Here is a 16912-nt window from a genome sequence, read left to right on the forward strand (position 1 = left end):
AATTTCTAAAACCTCTCAGGAAGTCCCCATGAGTGCCTTCTGCCATTGTCTTGTTTCTCTTTTTGGCCTTTTTCTCTCTCCACCCCGCACAACCCCTCCCTTCTTCTTCTTTTAATTTCTAATTCCAGGCCTTAAGATCCCCTAACACAATGTATTCCCCCTCCTCCCCCCCGTGTTAACACTTTCACTCTCTCGGGGGCTGCTCAGCCAATTCACAAACATGGTTCAAAAAAAAAAAAAGAGAGAGAGAGAGAGAGAGCTTTAAAAAAGTGACTGAAAACCTTGATCCTTTATTGATAAGACGGGTTTTGTTTGTTTGTTGTTAATCAACGGACACAAAATCAGGAGCTGCTGGACAACAATCACAGAAATAACACTTGTATCTTCTCTGTCTATCTGTCACCACACATGCCCCATTCTTGACCCGTGTTCCAAAGAATTCTTACTCAGGACTGACCAGAGGAGAGCATGTTGCCCAGAAATTGTTCCTCTAGCAGAGCTGGTTTAAGAGCCCCGGTTTCCCTTGCCAAGTCTCACTGAGGAGACCCAGGGCATGTTTCTTAATTACTAATTTGTTTTGTGGGGTTTTTTATGGACAGCCACTCTGCCCGACAGAGGGTGCGTCTGGGGAGGGTGGGGGTGGACTGGAAAGTAGCCGATGCCCTCCTCTACCATTGAAGGAGGAAGAGTCCGCTTTGGCAACATTCTAGAAATAAGCCGAGTCTCCCTCCTCCAGGGAACGAGGAGCGAAGCTTCTTCCCCCCAAACCCAGACTCCTTCAACACACACAACTGCTCGACGCCTCCTTCGTGAGTGGAATTTACCAAAGACTCGGAGACATTTGCACAAGGCTGACTGTGGTAAAGTGAACGGAGCAGGGGGCTATGAGCCAGGCCTTCTGGGCCCAGCTGCTGATGTTAATGTCGTAAAGGCCCAGCTCTGCTTGGACCGGAGGGAAAAGGGCTGCAAATTGAGCTTGCCCCTGCACGGAAGAAAAATTGAACTAACTTCCAGCCTGTTGTCCCAGGCGCCCCTTGCCACAGCCAGCAAGGTGCAACGCAGGCCCAGGTGTATTCCGCTACCCAGCTGTGACGGGCAATGCTACGTCAAGGCATAACCCACAAGAGTCCCTTCCTTATGAATTCCCCACAGGGCCTCATATCCCTCCACCACTGTCAATTACTTGCATTGTTCGGCTTATCTTCTGCCTTCACTCCCCCCCGCCCCCACCTCTTCTATGCTATACTCCCCCTGGAATACCCTATCCTTCCGTCCTACTCAGCACTATATAACCATTTCCCATTTCCAGTCTTAATCTTATAAGAATGAATTGAGAATGACCAGCGTAAATACACAGGTGCCGCTGGGAGCAGAAACGACTCAGATATGAAAACAATTCCCTCTGCTGCTCACTAGCAATCAGCAAGTGCTATCAGCGCAGCACTCTCCTTGGGAACACAGGCGCTTATAAATATGAATTAGCGTGGAGAAAATCTACTCTCTTACCTAAAGCTAAATGTTATCTGGGTCCCTTTCCAGCCACAGCTGACATTTCCAGAGTACCTTAGTCACATCTGCTGGAAACAACTCATTCCTTGGTTAGAAAGAAAGAAAAGAAGAAAGAAGGGGAAAGGAGTTGGGGAAGGGAAGGGAAATGTCGTCTTTGTTTAAAGGGAGAAGGTCCAGGTTTTCTGAATCCTTCCCAGAAAAATTCGTAAAGGGGAAGAGGAAACCTGGTTAAAGGTAGGGTTTGGTCCTAGCCCTCAGCCCCCTCTTAGGGCAGAGGGGAGCTGTCATGAGACTTCTGGAAAGTCCCTTGATGTAAGGGAATCCCTAAGTGACATAAAGCTCGCACCATGCCCAGTCCCACATGGGGGCATGCCCTTCTTTCTGGCAGTCCCCAGCAGGTACCATGGTCCCTGTGAAGAGCTGGGGCCAGGAAGCTATTTGCAGTAATGATGCCCCAGCATGGATGATCAGCAGGGACTGAATCCTCAACCTACAGCTGCTTGACTCTCTCGGCATGTTCCAACCACTAGAGGGGGACAATGAGCTACATAGCACAGGTTACACGTGCATAATAAGACTTTATTGAACCTACCAATTTATCAACAATGCGACATCTTCTCATGGGACAGCAGGTGGCACCCTTTGTACTAACGCACCATCCACAGCTATACAGATCAATCTTCTTTAGAGCAACCCTGGGGCAGCTCTGAATTACACTGTGGGATTCCAGGATCAGGGACATCAAGGTAACTTTGGTTCTGGAGCACTTGGCTGGAGCCTGGACCCACGGATCAGCTCTCTAAGCCCTTTGGGACAGGATACTAAACTGAATATGCATTTGTATAGCACCCAGCACAGCTCTGGGTGGGGCTTCTGGGTGCAACCAAAACAATAATCACTGCTGTTATTAAGTGACGGTCAATAAGGTTTCCCTGCAATGATAGGGCTGGCAAAGATCAACTGAGGCTGCATGTCAGGAATGCTTTTCCCCAGGCTCTGAATGCTTCTTAGGAGTTGTAGCTGCCTGCTCGGAAGTGGAGCACACCCTGTTGCTTCAAGGCATTTCAGACTGGCTTGGAGGAATCCATCGTAAGAAGGAAAATCTGAAGAGAGCAACTAGATTGTGCTAACTATATTGCAGGGCTTCCCCACCTCTGACTTCTATGGGGTCAAGGCTTGAACTCCGTGCGCCAGCAGAAGCCCCACGGACTGCAAGGGGAGCTTCGGCTGGGCAATGGCAGAGGCTGATTTGGCCTCATTTATGCCAGTGTAAATCAGCAGTAACACTATTGGTGTCAGCGGCGTGATGCAAAAAGGGGTGGAGAGAACAGCATCAGGCTCGGGACGTGACCGAAGGGAGCGGCGGGTGCACAGAACCCCTCAGGATTTGGCCTACGACAAGTGATGCTTTGCCAGTGGATAGCATTTCTCACGTACTGATTCAGGAAGCCTCGGCATGCTGCGTCAGCAGTATCAACCCCCATTTTAGGCAAAGGAAGCGACTCATCCAAGGCCACACAGAAAGGCACTAACAGAGCCAGGAATCCTGGCTCCCCGTCCATGCTGTTCTAACCACTAGCCCCCACTCCCTTCCCAGAGCTGGGGCTAGAACCCAGGAGTCCTAGCGCCCAGCTCCCGCTGCTCTGATCACTAGATACACGTGCTCTTGTTGCCAGCCCTGCGCTCTCCTGGTGTCACACACGTGCTCACAGGAGAGACCACTGCAGCTGCTTGTGAAGGGACCTCGAGGTTCCCGGTGGACAGGTAAATCGGCAAGCGACGGACGGTGGGAAGGGAGAGCTGGGAACCCAGGGAAAGAGCAACGCTCTGTGCCTTTGTGCTCAGCCTCTGCCGACGGAACAGGAAACAGAGCGTTTCCGAAGGCCGTCTCAGGCCGCGCTAGGCTGGAACCCTCGTTAAATGGCAGCTGCTGTTCTCGCTGTCCCCTGGGGCACAGGAGCTGCCCCCCCCTCCCCGTGAATGGCATCAGCCCGAGAAGGGGACCTGGTTCAGTGTATTCCTGTTAACGCTGTGGATGAATTGGTGGCGTTGGGTAGAGCCAGGCCTGCCACCACGCAGAGTGACCCGCACCCCACATCCCCGGCTCAGCGCCTGCGCCTCTGTCCTGACCTGGGCTGGACGGGCGGCCGCTGAACAGGGCCACGGGGGAGAGACGGTTCTGCAGGGTTGGCAGAGGCTCCCTTGTGGGGGGGGGGGAATCGTCCCCCAGGCAGAACCCTGGGAGCAAGATAACGACCGTCAGCATGCCGAGATCCGTAGCTCTCGCGGTGCGTCATGAAGGAGGTCGGACCGTTGTCCTTCTGCAGCTGGGGAAACGTGGCAGAGGCAGAGGACATCCATTGCCCAAGGTCAGCAGAGTCTCAGCAGAGCGCTCTATCCACTAGGCCTCATGGCCTCCAGGTGGCGTCTGCATTAGCCTCCTGTGGGAAGGGGCGGGAGTGCTAGCACTTGAGCCATTTGAGCTCTGGATCAGACAAAGCAGCAGGGCTGCCGGAGGAAGCAGCTCGGCCCTGGCGCGGGCGGGTGGGCTGGCTGATCGAAGGGGCCTTCTCCAACCCGAACCTCAGTCGTTCAGAGGCCAAACCCAGGTCTGCAGCATCCTGTCACTGCATCAGCCTGGCGCCCCACAACCACGCAGTCATTGTTCAAGAGAGAATAACTGGCCAATAATTGCAAGTGACGACGGACAGTGCAGGGGATGGAGAACCGGGCCCAACGTGCAGAACGATGGAGAACTGGACCATCAACGTTATGCAATGCCCGTCAGCCTGCAGGGCAGGAAACAGCACAGAGGCAGAGCCGGGCCTGCCTCGAATTCCTGCAAGCTAGAAACCACCCATGGGTGTTTGCAGCTAGTCCAGCTTCTCCACAGACCTGCCTCCTACTGGTGAGTCAGCTCAGCTCACGGGTCACAGGGAAGGAGACAAATCCATGGCAGCGCCCTGGGTGTGGAATCAATCGTCTGTCCTGTCTGAAGAGAGCTGGATTCTCTTCCTGTATGTGCCAGAGATAACCGAGTTCCCTGTGCCACTCGCCTCCACCAAAAACCTTTCAGTGGACCAAATCCTCAGAGCTTTCGTCAGTTCTTAGTCAGGCAAACCTCCCCTTGACATCCTTCCCCTGAGTATCGGCTTCAGGGGTCCTCAGTGAAAACACAGGGCCAGATCCCAACCTCCACGGAGCACCTTCATCTCCCACTAAAGCCAAGAGTGTTCCCAGGAAAGGCCCAGGAACCGAGCCACAGAGCCAGGGGCAGTCTGTGTCCCTGGGCCCCAGAGCCGATAGCATTGACGCTGAAATCAGCAGGCACTGTCCGCGGGTCAGCACTGCTGTTGCACAGTGAGAGGAAGACATTCATCCAGCTGATGAATTCCAGAGGACCGAGTCCTGCTCTCTCTGGAACTAAGACAAACATCAGACGGGCTGTTTGGCTGGGCCGGGCAATACAGCTCTCCAGAACTGTCCCTTCCTCTCCCACTCCATACAGAATCGCCAAGGCCCGGAATGTCCTAAAATTCAGAGTTATCCCAGCACTGGCATGGGGCCAATCAGAGACCCTCACCTTCCACTAGGGAGATGGCTACGTGCCTTATGTGTCTCGCTTTTATTCCTTTGTGAACAGAACTTTATCGAGGCCACTGGCCGCAGGATTCAGCTCCTTGTAAGCGCCGGGTTTCCTTGGTGTCAAAGTGCCTGGTGTCCCTTTCACGCTGCCCTTTGGACAGGCATTGCGGTTAATCCCGGGAGCTGTGGGATGCAGTTGCAAACAAAGCAGCTGAACGGATGGAGGGCTGCCAGAAATCCGATTGTAAGAGGCCTTGGCAGGAGAGCAGAGTGGGGAGTGGCTCAAAGCTAATCTGCCCCGAGTGTTTGCAAATTGGGTGCTACCAGCTGTGCATCTCTGCACTCAGAGCCCACGGCAGAACAGGACATTATTGGGCCAGATCTTCTGCGGGTGTAAATGGAGGGTGCTCCACTAACCATGACAGCGGTCCCAGATCTGGCCTTGGGATCTACGAACGGGCCATATCCAGAGGTCTTTACTCTGACCCACGTTAAAAAACACTCTCTTTTCTCTAGGTAATAAGTTACCCATATTACCAGGCCACTTGAACGACTATCCACGAGGACAGGATAAGCGAGCCTTAGCTAGCCTCAGCCTCCCTGCAGAACAGTGTGCTCTGCTCAGCGTAATGGTGATTAAGGGTCAGATTTTCACACGAAAAGATGCAAAATTCGTCCAACTTCTTCTTCTCAGTGAAATTCCCCCTTGTGCAGGAAGCCAGCGCAGGGCCCATGTCCCACTCCAACCCCATTTAAGCCTTCCAACCATGTCACGTATGGTGCACGTGGCTTGTGCTGACTCTCTCCCAGGGCAAAATTTCACCCTCCCTACGTGTGCTTCCTGTTTGTGAGATCCTGCTGCCCCCGGAGTGCATCTCTGTACTGGCTGGAGCCACAGGCCATTGCAGCAGAGTAATGCGTGGAGAAAGGCTGGTCATGTGGCTAAAGGGCAGGTTGGGGGGGTCAGGATGCCTGGGTTCTAGTCCATTGACTGCTGAGGTGTCATGGCCAAAGCATTTCAGCTGTCTGGCCCTCAGTTACCGTCCCTGCAAAATAGGGCAGTACTGTGTATCTGTCTCCTAGGGCTTGTGATATCTGTTGAGGGGATAACAAAGCGGGAGCCAAGAGACGTGGCTTCGATCCCCAGCTCTGCCAATGACCTGCTGTGGGTCCTTGGCCAAGTTACTTCCTGCCTCGGTTTCCCCTCACACCCATTGTCTGTCTTGTCTATTTAGACTGCGAGCTCTTTGGGGGCAGAGACTAGCTCTTCCTCTGTATCTGGGCAGTGCCCGGCACAGCCGGGCTCCGATCTCGGTGTGACTCTCCAGGCGCCACCGCGATACACACAGCAACTAACCACCCTCATGATAAAGTTATGGCAAGTGCTCTGAGATCCATGGGGGGCCAGCGGAGCAGAAAGGCAGGGTATCATCCACCCGTCCCTGCCAAGGAGCCGTAAGAAAGATTTGGATTGTGTGCGTGTTGGTATCGAAATCCAAATCTTGCTCCTTGACGGGGGAGAATCTGCCATGCACCCCAACAGCCAGGAGTTAAATACATTGACAGCACATTATTGCTGCTGGGGGTTTTATCTGCGGGGGCTGGGTGTCCAGGTACCAGCTTGGCTCCTGAGAGCAAAGAAGAAGCAGTCTAGTAGCCACAATGCCTCTTTTTAAAAGTTGTATTTGTTTTAAGCAGGCACCATCGATGCAGGGAAACAGAGTCACCTCCAGGATCGAAGCACTCCTTCTCCACTCTCCCACAGGTCAGGGGTAAATCATGTCTTTCCCTAGAACAGTCCCGGCTTCATTGCCAGGAGGGTGACATGAAAGAACTGGGCCTTGCAGTCAGTTTTGCCAAAAATGTAAATGTTCCCCTTTTTCCCTCCAGACATTTGGCTGTGATCTCTGCTACCTACACACGTTGGCCTCTAACTACACAAACATATCTGGGAGGGAAGAAACTACAGAACACTGGAGTCTCTAATGGGATGCTTAAGCCGGCTTTTAGCTTTTTAATGAGCCGTTCATGGCAGGAATGCTAAACACCAGCAGGTAGACAGACCTGTCTCGCTATCAGACAGCACTGGGTGTTTCTGTGCCCTTGTCTGGCTTGAGTGAGCTCTGACCTCCTTTGCCTCATGCCGTTCAATTAACAGGGAGAGGCTGTTGTGTGTGGGTGCCGGCGGTGGTGGGGTGCCGGAGGCAGTTTAACCGCATGTATTAATGGTCCTTTTAAATTCCAAGCAACGGAGCATCCTGCAGGGATAGTATAAACCTTTCTGCCACCCCTGGCAGGTACGTGGGAAACACACTGAACTATCCAGCCAATTAGTATTTCCCACGGCAGCCATTTCTCCCCCACCTGCATGGAGAATATGTTGTCGTAGCCAGCTGTGGGCCCATGACTCAGAGGGTACGCTCAATAAATCAAGTGCTAGGGGCGGCTCTGCTGCCCGTCAAGGCGTTTTGCCACCCAGGCGGCTGCAGGGCGTTTGTGGCTGTGGTTGTGCCGTTCCACTTCCTCAGCAATGAATTAAGGCCTGACATTCAGGGCTGAACGTAAGTGTGGAATAATCTGGACGTTTTCACCCAAAGAAGGGACTGGAAGAAGGGAACCGAGTGAAAAATTCCCTCTGTGATAGTCACTTTTGTCTCCAGCGAAGGAAATTTACGCGGGGAGGGTCGTGCAAAATAAAGTTCCTCCTCTGGTCGGAAAAAATAACGTTCGCTTTCAGAGAAACTCACTCACGGTCGCCCTCTTTCAAAATGGCTGCCATCTCGTATCGTTCTCAGTGGCGCTGAGGCCACAGGTTGCCCTCAGTTGTGATGGCCTTCTCGAACCAGCCACCATTTCTCACATTACTCTTAATGCCAGGGAGGCCACCGGCTACACTGAGCAAAGATGGCCACCACCTCCATTCACCTGCTCCTCTCAGGACACCTCTGCGTTTCCTGGCAGGATAGAGGGCCACCATCTTCCTTAAGGGCGACTGGCTTCACTCTCAGAATCACCAGTAACTCTCAGTAATCTTGGCCTACCTGGCAGCGCTAGCAGACTCATTAGCCACTCGATTGTGTCAAAGACACACTCCTCTAGTGCCCCCAGGCATACCTCTCTCCTCGACCTCATTCCAAAGGCTCCCAAAGTTCTCGCTCTTCTACACCCGCTGGGTATCGCTTTCATCGCCGAAAATGATTTGCAGCAGAAATAAAAACTCATGAAACCCGAGTGACAGAAAAAGCTACTGGCACACAAACAGGTTCACAGCCTCCTCCATAAGAATCCCCAGTCACTAGAGGTTTTTAAGACCAGGTTGGGCACACACCTGGCAGGGACGGTCCAGGTTTACTTGGTCCTGCCTCAGTGGAGGGGGCTGGACTTGGTGACTTCTCGAGGTTCCTTCCAGCCTGACATGTTTATGAGTCTATACCACGAGCCCCTTCTCCACCCCCCGTCCCCTCCAGCTCCAGCCCTTTTTCCATTTAGAAATATAGGAGCGGGTGGAAGGGAGGGGACACAACCTCCTGACACCTGTTTGTGAACTTCCAGGGGTCCTCATGCCCCGAAGTCAGAGAGCCCCAGCGCCACAGCAGAGAAGCCAACTTCATTTTAAGTTTCCTGCAGGAAATCCTACTTCTGTGCCTCTCGCGGTGGGTCTTTGGGTAAACATTTCAAAAGCGCCTAAGTGGTTTAGGCACCCAAGGCCTATTTTCAAAAGCGATCTAGGCTCGTGGGCGTTGACTTTTAATGAGACTTAGGCTACGAAGTCCCCGATCCTCAAAGGTATTTAGACGCCAGACACCCATGGGAATTAGGTGCCTAAATGCTGCGGAGGATCTGGGCCTCGGTGCCAAAGTCAGTTTTCAAAATGGGATGAAGGCTCATTTGAGAATGTAACGCCTCCTCACGTCTCACACCTGGGCCTGGGCTGAATAGGAGGGATCGCCACCAACCCAGAGACCCTCCCCGCCACTGCACAGCTAAGCCCATGTCAGGTACTTAGATGCCCCTCCTTACTGTAATCTAGCCCACAATCTTCCGCCTGCCGACCCCCAGGGGCCTACGGAAGGGATGTTACCAGTGCGGGACAGGGGCACAGAGCGTATGTCACACTGCACAGTAAGCCCAGGTTCTGACTCAGGTTTGAGGCCAAGCCTTCCATCTGTCCACATACAAATCAGTCTGACTCAGATTATTAAGCACTCATGGCTCGGGTCCTAGGAGCCGAGTGGGTTGGAGCCTGACTCCGGCTGAGACGCGGGTCCAAGCACTGCTGTTTTGCAGCGTGGACACCGCTGGAGCCGCAGACCTGAGTCAGATGTTCTGTGCAGTGCAGTACGGACACGTTAGCACGGGTCCAGCAATTGTAAACCCAGGTTTACAATGCAGTGTGGATGCTCAAGCATGAGCTTAGAAATACCACATCCAGTAGCTGCAGTCCCACAGACCTGGGCTTACACTGCAATGCAGACATCCCCAGAGCGACTTGCCCAAGGGCACAGAGAAAGTCAGTGGCAGAGCTAGGAATTGTACCTAAGTCTCTGGCTAGCAAACTAACGACTGTCCCATCCGCCCTCAATTCACTACCTTTGCCTGGAAGCCACTTCTTCAATTGCCAGTTTTTTAAATCAGTCTCTTCAAAATGCTTTAGTCAATTTTTCTCCCTTTTGTATTTCATCAAAAATGTCGACAGCCAAGCAATTAAAATACAAATGATTTAAAAAAGAGAGAGACAGAGAGAAATGTTTCCCAGGATATAAAAAGTGATCTCAGGCACCAAAATTTATGCTGCTCTAAAATAGATTTTATTCCAGTGTAATGAGAGAACAAAATAATTAATTCCTCTCTCTCAGAGACAAAAGGAGAAAGGTCGTTCTCGAGTGTCTTAATTCCAAACCGTCATCCCCTGGCTTCTTGGGGGAAAGGAATGGACGAGATCCAGGCATGTGCCAGGCACTGATGCAGAAGGAGCTTTGTATTTTCCTTTAGAAAATGTGGTGTCTGGTATTAAGGCTAACAACTCCCACTCCAGTAACGCTGAGATCAGCAAACTCTCTGCCGGCTTCCTCAGACAGCTCAGGCCTCCTTCTTCGGTCCTGGCCTGCATATCACCCCCTGCTATTTCTGTCCGTGGCCTACATATCACTCTGCCGAGATGCCTTGCTCCTGACAAGGCATCCCCTAACAGAGCATTCTTGGACACACACGGCTCTGCTGATGTCCCCCGCCCCTCGCCGATCCCAACCTACAGTTCCTCCTGCTGTTGTCGTCCAAGCTGTGCCATGCACCTCACTCTGTGACATCACCTCTCCCCGCTATGCATAAGACAGGGCTGGGGAGCTTGCGCAATCCCCATCATTGGATATTTTTAAGAGCAGGTTAGACAAACACCTGTCAGGGATGGTCTAGATAACGCTTAGTCCTGCCTTGGAATCATAGGACTGGAAGGGACCTCGAGAGGTTCTAGTCCAGTTCTCTGCACTATGTGATCCACTGGGCAACCCTGCAGTTGGTTCCTGGTTTTAAATTTGCCAGTTAGCGACAGCTGAGTGTGTTTTGTGATGGGCCTCCATCTCTGGCACAGGCTTCCTCCACCAGAACCTGAGTCGAACGCATTCCCGGGAGCAGCAGGAGGCATTATCTGTTTAGCTGAGCTTCGGATTGCAGTTTGAGTCATTTCTAGGGCAGGGTACGTGTGTGTCCACACAGGAGCTTTTGGGAGCCACCGAACGTTGAGCCCTGCTCCTCAGCTGATGTAAGATTGGGCTTACGCCCCCTGATTTACACCTGCTGAAGATCTGACCCCAGTGCAGTCATTAGCCAATTCATGCAATATCTGGTATAATTGGCATAGGTGCAGATGTGATAAATGGATAAATCCCTCCTCTAATTATTATTGATTTGTTAAGCCCTGCACGAGAGATTGACTGAAGAACTTTACAAACAGGCGGTAAAACAGCCCATCCCTACGATAACAGTCACCAGACAACAGCGGAATTGCAAAGCGATTGAAAAGAAACAAACCAACCCACATTGACAAAGGAACAGGCGCTGGCCCTCCTCACATATAACTTACAATTTTGGGGGGAGGGGAGGCTGTGGCTAAACAGGGATAAACAGCTTGTTCTAGACGAAGTGATAAATAATAATTATGCAAATCCGCCTTCTCTGATCCACCCTTATCTCTGCAACGTAAAAGGACACTGGCGGGATTTGTATAAACTGAGGCAAAGTGCATTTATTCAGTTAGCAGGTCACTTGGTTTAAGAATATTCCTTCCAAAGGAGAGTTGGAACTAGACTCGATCAAGCAGGCCTGAGTCTGCCTCTCTCAGAGATGATAAAATGTTCTAATAAACCCTGAAGAGGCCCGTTACCAGGAGAATGTTGCACACCAAACCGACCTGCTTGTCAGTTTCTTTCAGGAAGGATCTGCCAATCCAACAGCCAATTATGCTGGCACAAAGAAGTTCTGAGAAGCCAAGCCAGCGTGCCGCACTCCAGTTTATTGCACCTCGTGTTGAGCTGTCTTATCCAAAGCTCCCGGATACCTGGAGCCCACTGAGAAATCCCTCTCCTTTAACAACCCCGGTGTGCAATCATAGAGTTTAAGCCAGAAGGAAGCATTAGCTCATATAGGCCGATCTCCCATCCAACACAGGCCGGCCCACCCCATCCATTTACCCTTTTATTAAGACCAATAACTTGTGTTTGACTAAGGCATGTCCCCCAGAAAGGCATCTAGCGCTGATCTGAAGTCTTGAAGGATACGTCTACACTGCATCTGGGAGCCACCGACTTGTGTTGGCGGGGCTCGTGTTAGCACACGACAAATAGATGTGTGAACCTTACCCTGATGTTGCCGCTTGGGCTGGAGTTCAGGCTTTCAAGCCCACCCCATCCCCAGGCTTGAGAACCCACGTTCCAGCCCGAGCCACGAGGTCCACCCAGCTGGTTTTAACATGCCAGTGCGAGCCCCGCCACGTCTGTGGGCTCGCTCCCACCTGCTGTGTTGACACACCCCAGGAGATGGAGAATCCCCGGCTTCCCTTGGCAGTTCGTCCCAATGGTTAATCACCCTAATGTGGAAGAAGATTTGGCTTCAGGGAAGCCAAGCTGGAGGGTTTTCGTATGGTATCAAAATTTCCCAGCTTGGATGCCTAGCAGCAGTAGCAGTGAGAATTTATAAGCTCCCGAGTGCTTACACTCCTACATCCCGGCTTGAGCACGTCAGCGGGGATCTGAGCACCTACCTCCCATCAGGTGCTTTGAAAATCACGGCATTGCTCCTGTCCTGCACACAGGTTTCGTGAATGTAGAACTATGTTAGTTAGGGGGGAGGGTGATTATTTTACCAATCTAATGATAGCTGTAAAACCCGCTCCTTGGGGCAGAGGCTGCCTTTTTTGCTCTGTGTTCGTACAGCGCCTAGCACCTGGGCATTCCTTGGTAAACACACGTCGTAACTGCGATACATCCATACCAAGAACCGTAGACTGAACATCCAGCGAGTCTGTCTGACGGAGCGGAGTGGCTGTTGATCTGGGTCATGCTCCATCTTCGAGGAGGTCCCATTCCATTGCGGTTTGCCTTGATGGTCTGATGATGGGGTTCCTGACAATGGGGCCATGGTCACTGACTGGGGCTCCTATGTGCTACTGCTGTACAAATTATTATTGTTATGGGCTGGGTTATACTGGTATAAATGTGCTTTATAGATTATTCCCCTTCCAGGACAGAAATGAGCTACACCAGGTGTATAAACACCAGGAAAACTGCATCCACAATAGGGGGTTATAGCGGTATAACTATACAGGCCTGTTAAAGCAGTACAGCCTTTCCATGTAGACAAGGCTAGGATCTGAGCACCTGCACTCCCCTAGTGCCCTTTGACCGACCCAGTCTTCAATAAAAGTAGCCTGCTCTGCAGAAGTGTTGAGCACCCACAAATTCTAGTCGTCCGGGGGGGCTGCAGGGGCTCAGCATGTTGGGATGAGATTGGCAGCCTGATTGGGCCTTTCCACCCTGCGTCTCTGTGATTTGCACCCTCCGGGTAAATATGGACGATGGCGTATTTGTCATTCAGCAGAAGCATGGGCCACTCCGTGCCCTGTCCGAACCACCGCCAGCAGTTTGAGGCAGGCTACGGAAACGGCACAGCATTCCCAGCTCCCTTGCTAACAAGGAGAGAGAAATGGAGCATGTTATTGAAATCCCCACTGCGTGCGTCTCGCATATTCGACATCGGAGCTAATATCGCAGGGGCCTGTTGCTTGACGCGACCCGGAGACTCGCTCTAGGCCATGTATTAATTTCCTTCCCTTGTACGTACAAGAGCTGGAATCCCTCACCAGAGGAAGGATTAAGTCCACCGGCTTGGAAGCTCTTGCCCGCGGGAGTCAGAACTGAGGGCACATCTTGTCCTAATCATTAGGGCAGCGGTGGTAATGGTGAACCTATTAGACCCCCAGCAGAGATTCCTGTTTGATGTCTGTGTCCCGAGGTCCTATGCTCTGATGAAGGCGGTGGAATCTCAGGTTTCATTACCCTGGCATAAACGTCATAACCTCACAGGAGATTTTTATCTGAAGAAACGGTTCCTCCCCATAAGCCCCACGTTCAGAGAGACGCTGTTTAACGGGGCGGGCAGCTCAGCCGTGGGAGTCAGCGAGGGCACAGATGATTCAGTTAATAGCGCCGCTGCAGCTCTGCAGCTGGTGGATACAGGCTCCCTGGTGCTGATTTACGGCAGCGGCAGATCTGGCCCAGAGAATTCGGAACTGGAGAACCCCGGGTGGGGCCAGCTTGCCCCGCAGTCCTTGACCCATGATGGGATTGGCCCATCAGCCTATTCCCCACGGCTATTTGTAAATGGCACAAGCCTGAGGGGGGCCCAGTGGTGAGGAGATTATGCCCCAGATCTCATGGACTGGAATGTTTCACTGGGCATTTGGCCAGTGTGTACCTGTGCCCCACAGCATCCGACCCCTCCTGCTCATAGCACCTCGGCAGCCCCACCACAACCCCGGACTCTTTGGGTACGTCTACACTGCAATCAAAGACCCGCACGGGGAGATCAGCTAGGAGCAGAGTGTGCGCGAGAAGCCGCCAGCCAAGCCGCCTCAGAGCCCTGGCCCATTCCCTTCGCTGTCCTGTCTCCAGCCATGGCCATCGCTGACGCTTCAGAGGACGGAGAATGATCCGTCAGCAATCCCACCCAGCGCATTCTGCAAAGGTACCTGGGGACTGGAACCCAGCTCTGGGTCCATATGGAAGGAAACAGCACCACCTTGAGCCAAGCTGCTGCCATGGCAATAGCATGGGCCCATGGGTCTGAGACAGAGCAGACGCCAACCCTCTGTTTAGTTTATTTTATTTATTTTTCATGCATTTATTTTTGTCTACTGAATGGTCTGGGAGTCAGGACTCCTGGCTTCTAGTCCTGGATCTAACAGGGTGCTGGCATCTAGTGGTTAGAGCAGCGTGGGGCTGGGCGTCAGGACTCCTGGGTTCTAGTCCCAGCTCTGGGAGGGTGCTGGGGTCCAGTGGTTAGAGCAGCCTGAAGCACGCCAGAATACAAACTGGCCCCAAGGTCAGGGGAATGCAAAGGTGGTTTTAAAAAACCACTATAGAGAGAAGATCGTTTGCAGTGAAATCCTGCAGTAGTGTTGGGCGAGGGGACTTGTTAAAGACACAGGACCAGATCTCTTACGGGTGTAAATCCGCATCACTCCGTTGGGCCTGGCCCTCATTGCCCTGCGCTTTCTGTTGTCATTTACACAGGGGCCCGACTGAGTATCCTGTTCTGGGGCTGCAGATGGTGCAGAGCGCTGGCGAATCAGGCCTGTTGACTCCAATGGAGCTGGGCTGAGATACCCTGGCCCACTGACTTCAAAGGGGTGAGACTGATTTACACTGGGGATCTGGCCCCTTTGACATCCATGGAGCTTTGTCAGTTTGCACCAGGTCTGGATGTGGCCTTTAACTGCTTAGACAATTGAAATCTGCTTCTGCACGTGACAGGTGGCGCCTTCGGCAGCCCCTGAGAAACAGGAGCGGGTGGCTGGAGGGTGAAAGAGCATCATGAAGCCCGCTTCTTGGAGATTGGCAATCACAGAGCTGAGTCAGGGGAGAAGGAGACTCCTGTGATTCCCCCCACTCTCCCCCCCCCCCCCCCCCCCCCCCCCCCCCCGTGTTTAATTGCAATGGGAGAAAAAACGTTTTCTCTGTATGGATCTGAAAATGCTTCCATCCCAGCACGGGCTGATTGGGACACGAGAGAGCCTGAACAGGCAGCAGACCCACGCACGTCCGGCGATGAAGGAAAGGGATTCGTGTGCTGCAGATAAAAACGCTCCAGCCCACAAGGCATCGAAAAGCCGGCTCTGACCATTCGACAGCAAGAGCACCCTCGAGGCCCGGCCCTGGGGTGGGGGGCTGGGCAGAATAGTGCACGTTACACCCTCCAGCCCAGCTGGCCAGCACCAGGGACGGTTCCTGTTCTGATCCCAGAGACAAGAGCACCGAGCCAGGCAACCATTGCACAAATAACCCCCTGCTGCTAACCCTCACTCAGCTCCATAGCCGGTCGCAGTGTCCAGGACCCGCCGTTTAGAACAGCCAGCGGCATTTTTAACGTGGAAGCAAAGGATTCTGGGAGTCCCAGGCATGGGGCTGAAGGTGGCCCCCAGGCCTGGGTGCAGGAGTGAACAAATTCCACCCCTTTTTAACGGCATTGAGCGGGTGTTTATTGGTGCTTCGTCTGGGGATATTTTTGGACGCGCTCAGGTATGAGAAGCCACTGTTCCTAACAGCCCCGACCCATCGCCAGAGCGGAAGGACATGAGGCACCTCTCAGGAGCTCTGGCGGCCCAGTGGCCAAGACAGAGTCTCTCTCCACTTCTGCAGCCGGCAGCCCTCCCTCACCGGCGGCTGCCAGGCAGATCACATTAACGCGTGATGTTGAGTGAACACATCGGCCGAGCCAGGCTCCTGGCTGGCTGGGCCAGCTCTGTCCAGATGGCAGCAGGTTGTAATATCTTCGCAGTAGCCATCTGTCTGAGATCGAAGATGCCAGCAGCTAAGCCACGTTGGAGGCGAGGGGGCGAGGGCAGACAATGTACTATTTGATTAAAAATGTATCTACTGCAAATATGCTTTGTTAATAAGACTGCCTCCCTGGACAGCACACGGGAAGATTTAAACTGGGAAAGATGTTTTCAACTCGGCCGTTTTCTGACCAACGATGCAGAGGGAGCTTGTTTCATGACCCTTTTAAGAGCTAGAGACGTGTCGATGGTGGACTTTAGAGATCTGGCTTTGCGTCCATCTGGTTCAGGGGGGTTTTCTAGATGATTTCTACAGCAGTGGGGGAGTCTCACATTCTCCGTTCTATGGAAATGTCTACATCCACAGGGTTGATGTTTGATCCAGGATGGGAACTGCCCTGCTGCTAGGTTTATATGTGTGGTGGGCGAAGCCCTTGTATGGGGTGAAATTTCCCCCTGTGCAGAGAGCCAGGTCACCCCAAATAGGATTTAAGTTGTATCTGCATGGGGGGGGGGCATGAAATGGCAAATGTGGGGCCATGAAACCAATTAACACACCTGGTTGCACCTGGAGGGTGCAATTAACAAGGCGTCGGAGCTGGGTGGCTAGTATAAAGAGAGAAAGTATGGAGCAGGCGGGGCCTGAGCTTCCTTGAGATATGCCCAAGAGTCGCAAATGCTGCTATCCGCCCAAGCCCTGAGAGAAAGAGAAAAGTGGTCGTGTTTAGAATTGTGACTGGCTATTGTCGCCGAAATAGGAATTGGTTT

This window comes from Emydura macquarii, unplaced genomic scaffold (assembly GCF_026122565.2).
Source record: "Emydura macquarii macquarii isolate MOO-44397 ecotype Brisbane River unplaced genomic scaffold, CSIRO-AGI_Emac_v2 contig_306, whole genome shotgun sequence".
NCBI lineage: Eukaryota > Metazoa > Chordata > Testudines > Chelidae > Emydura > Emydura macquarii.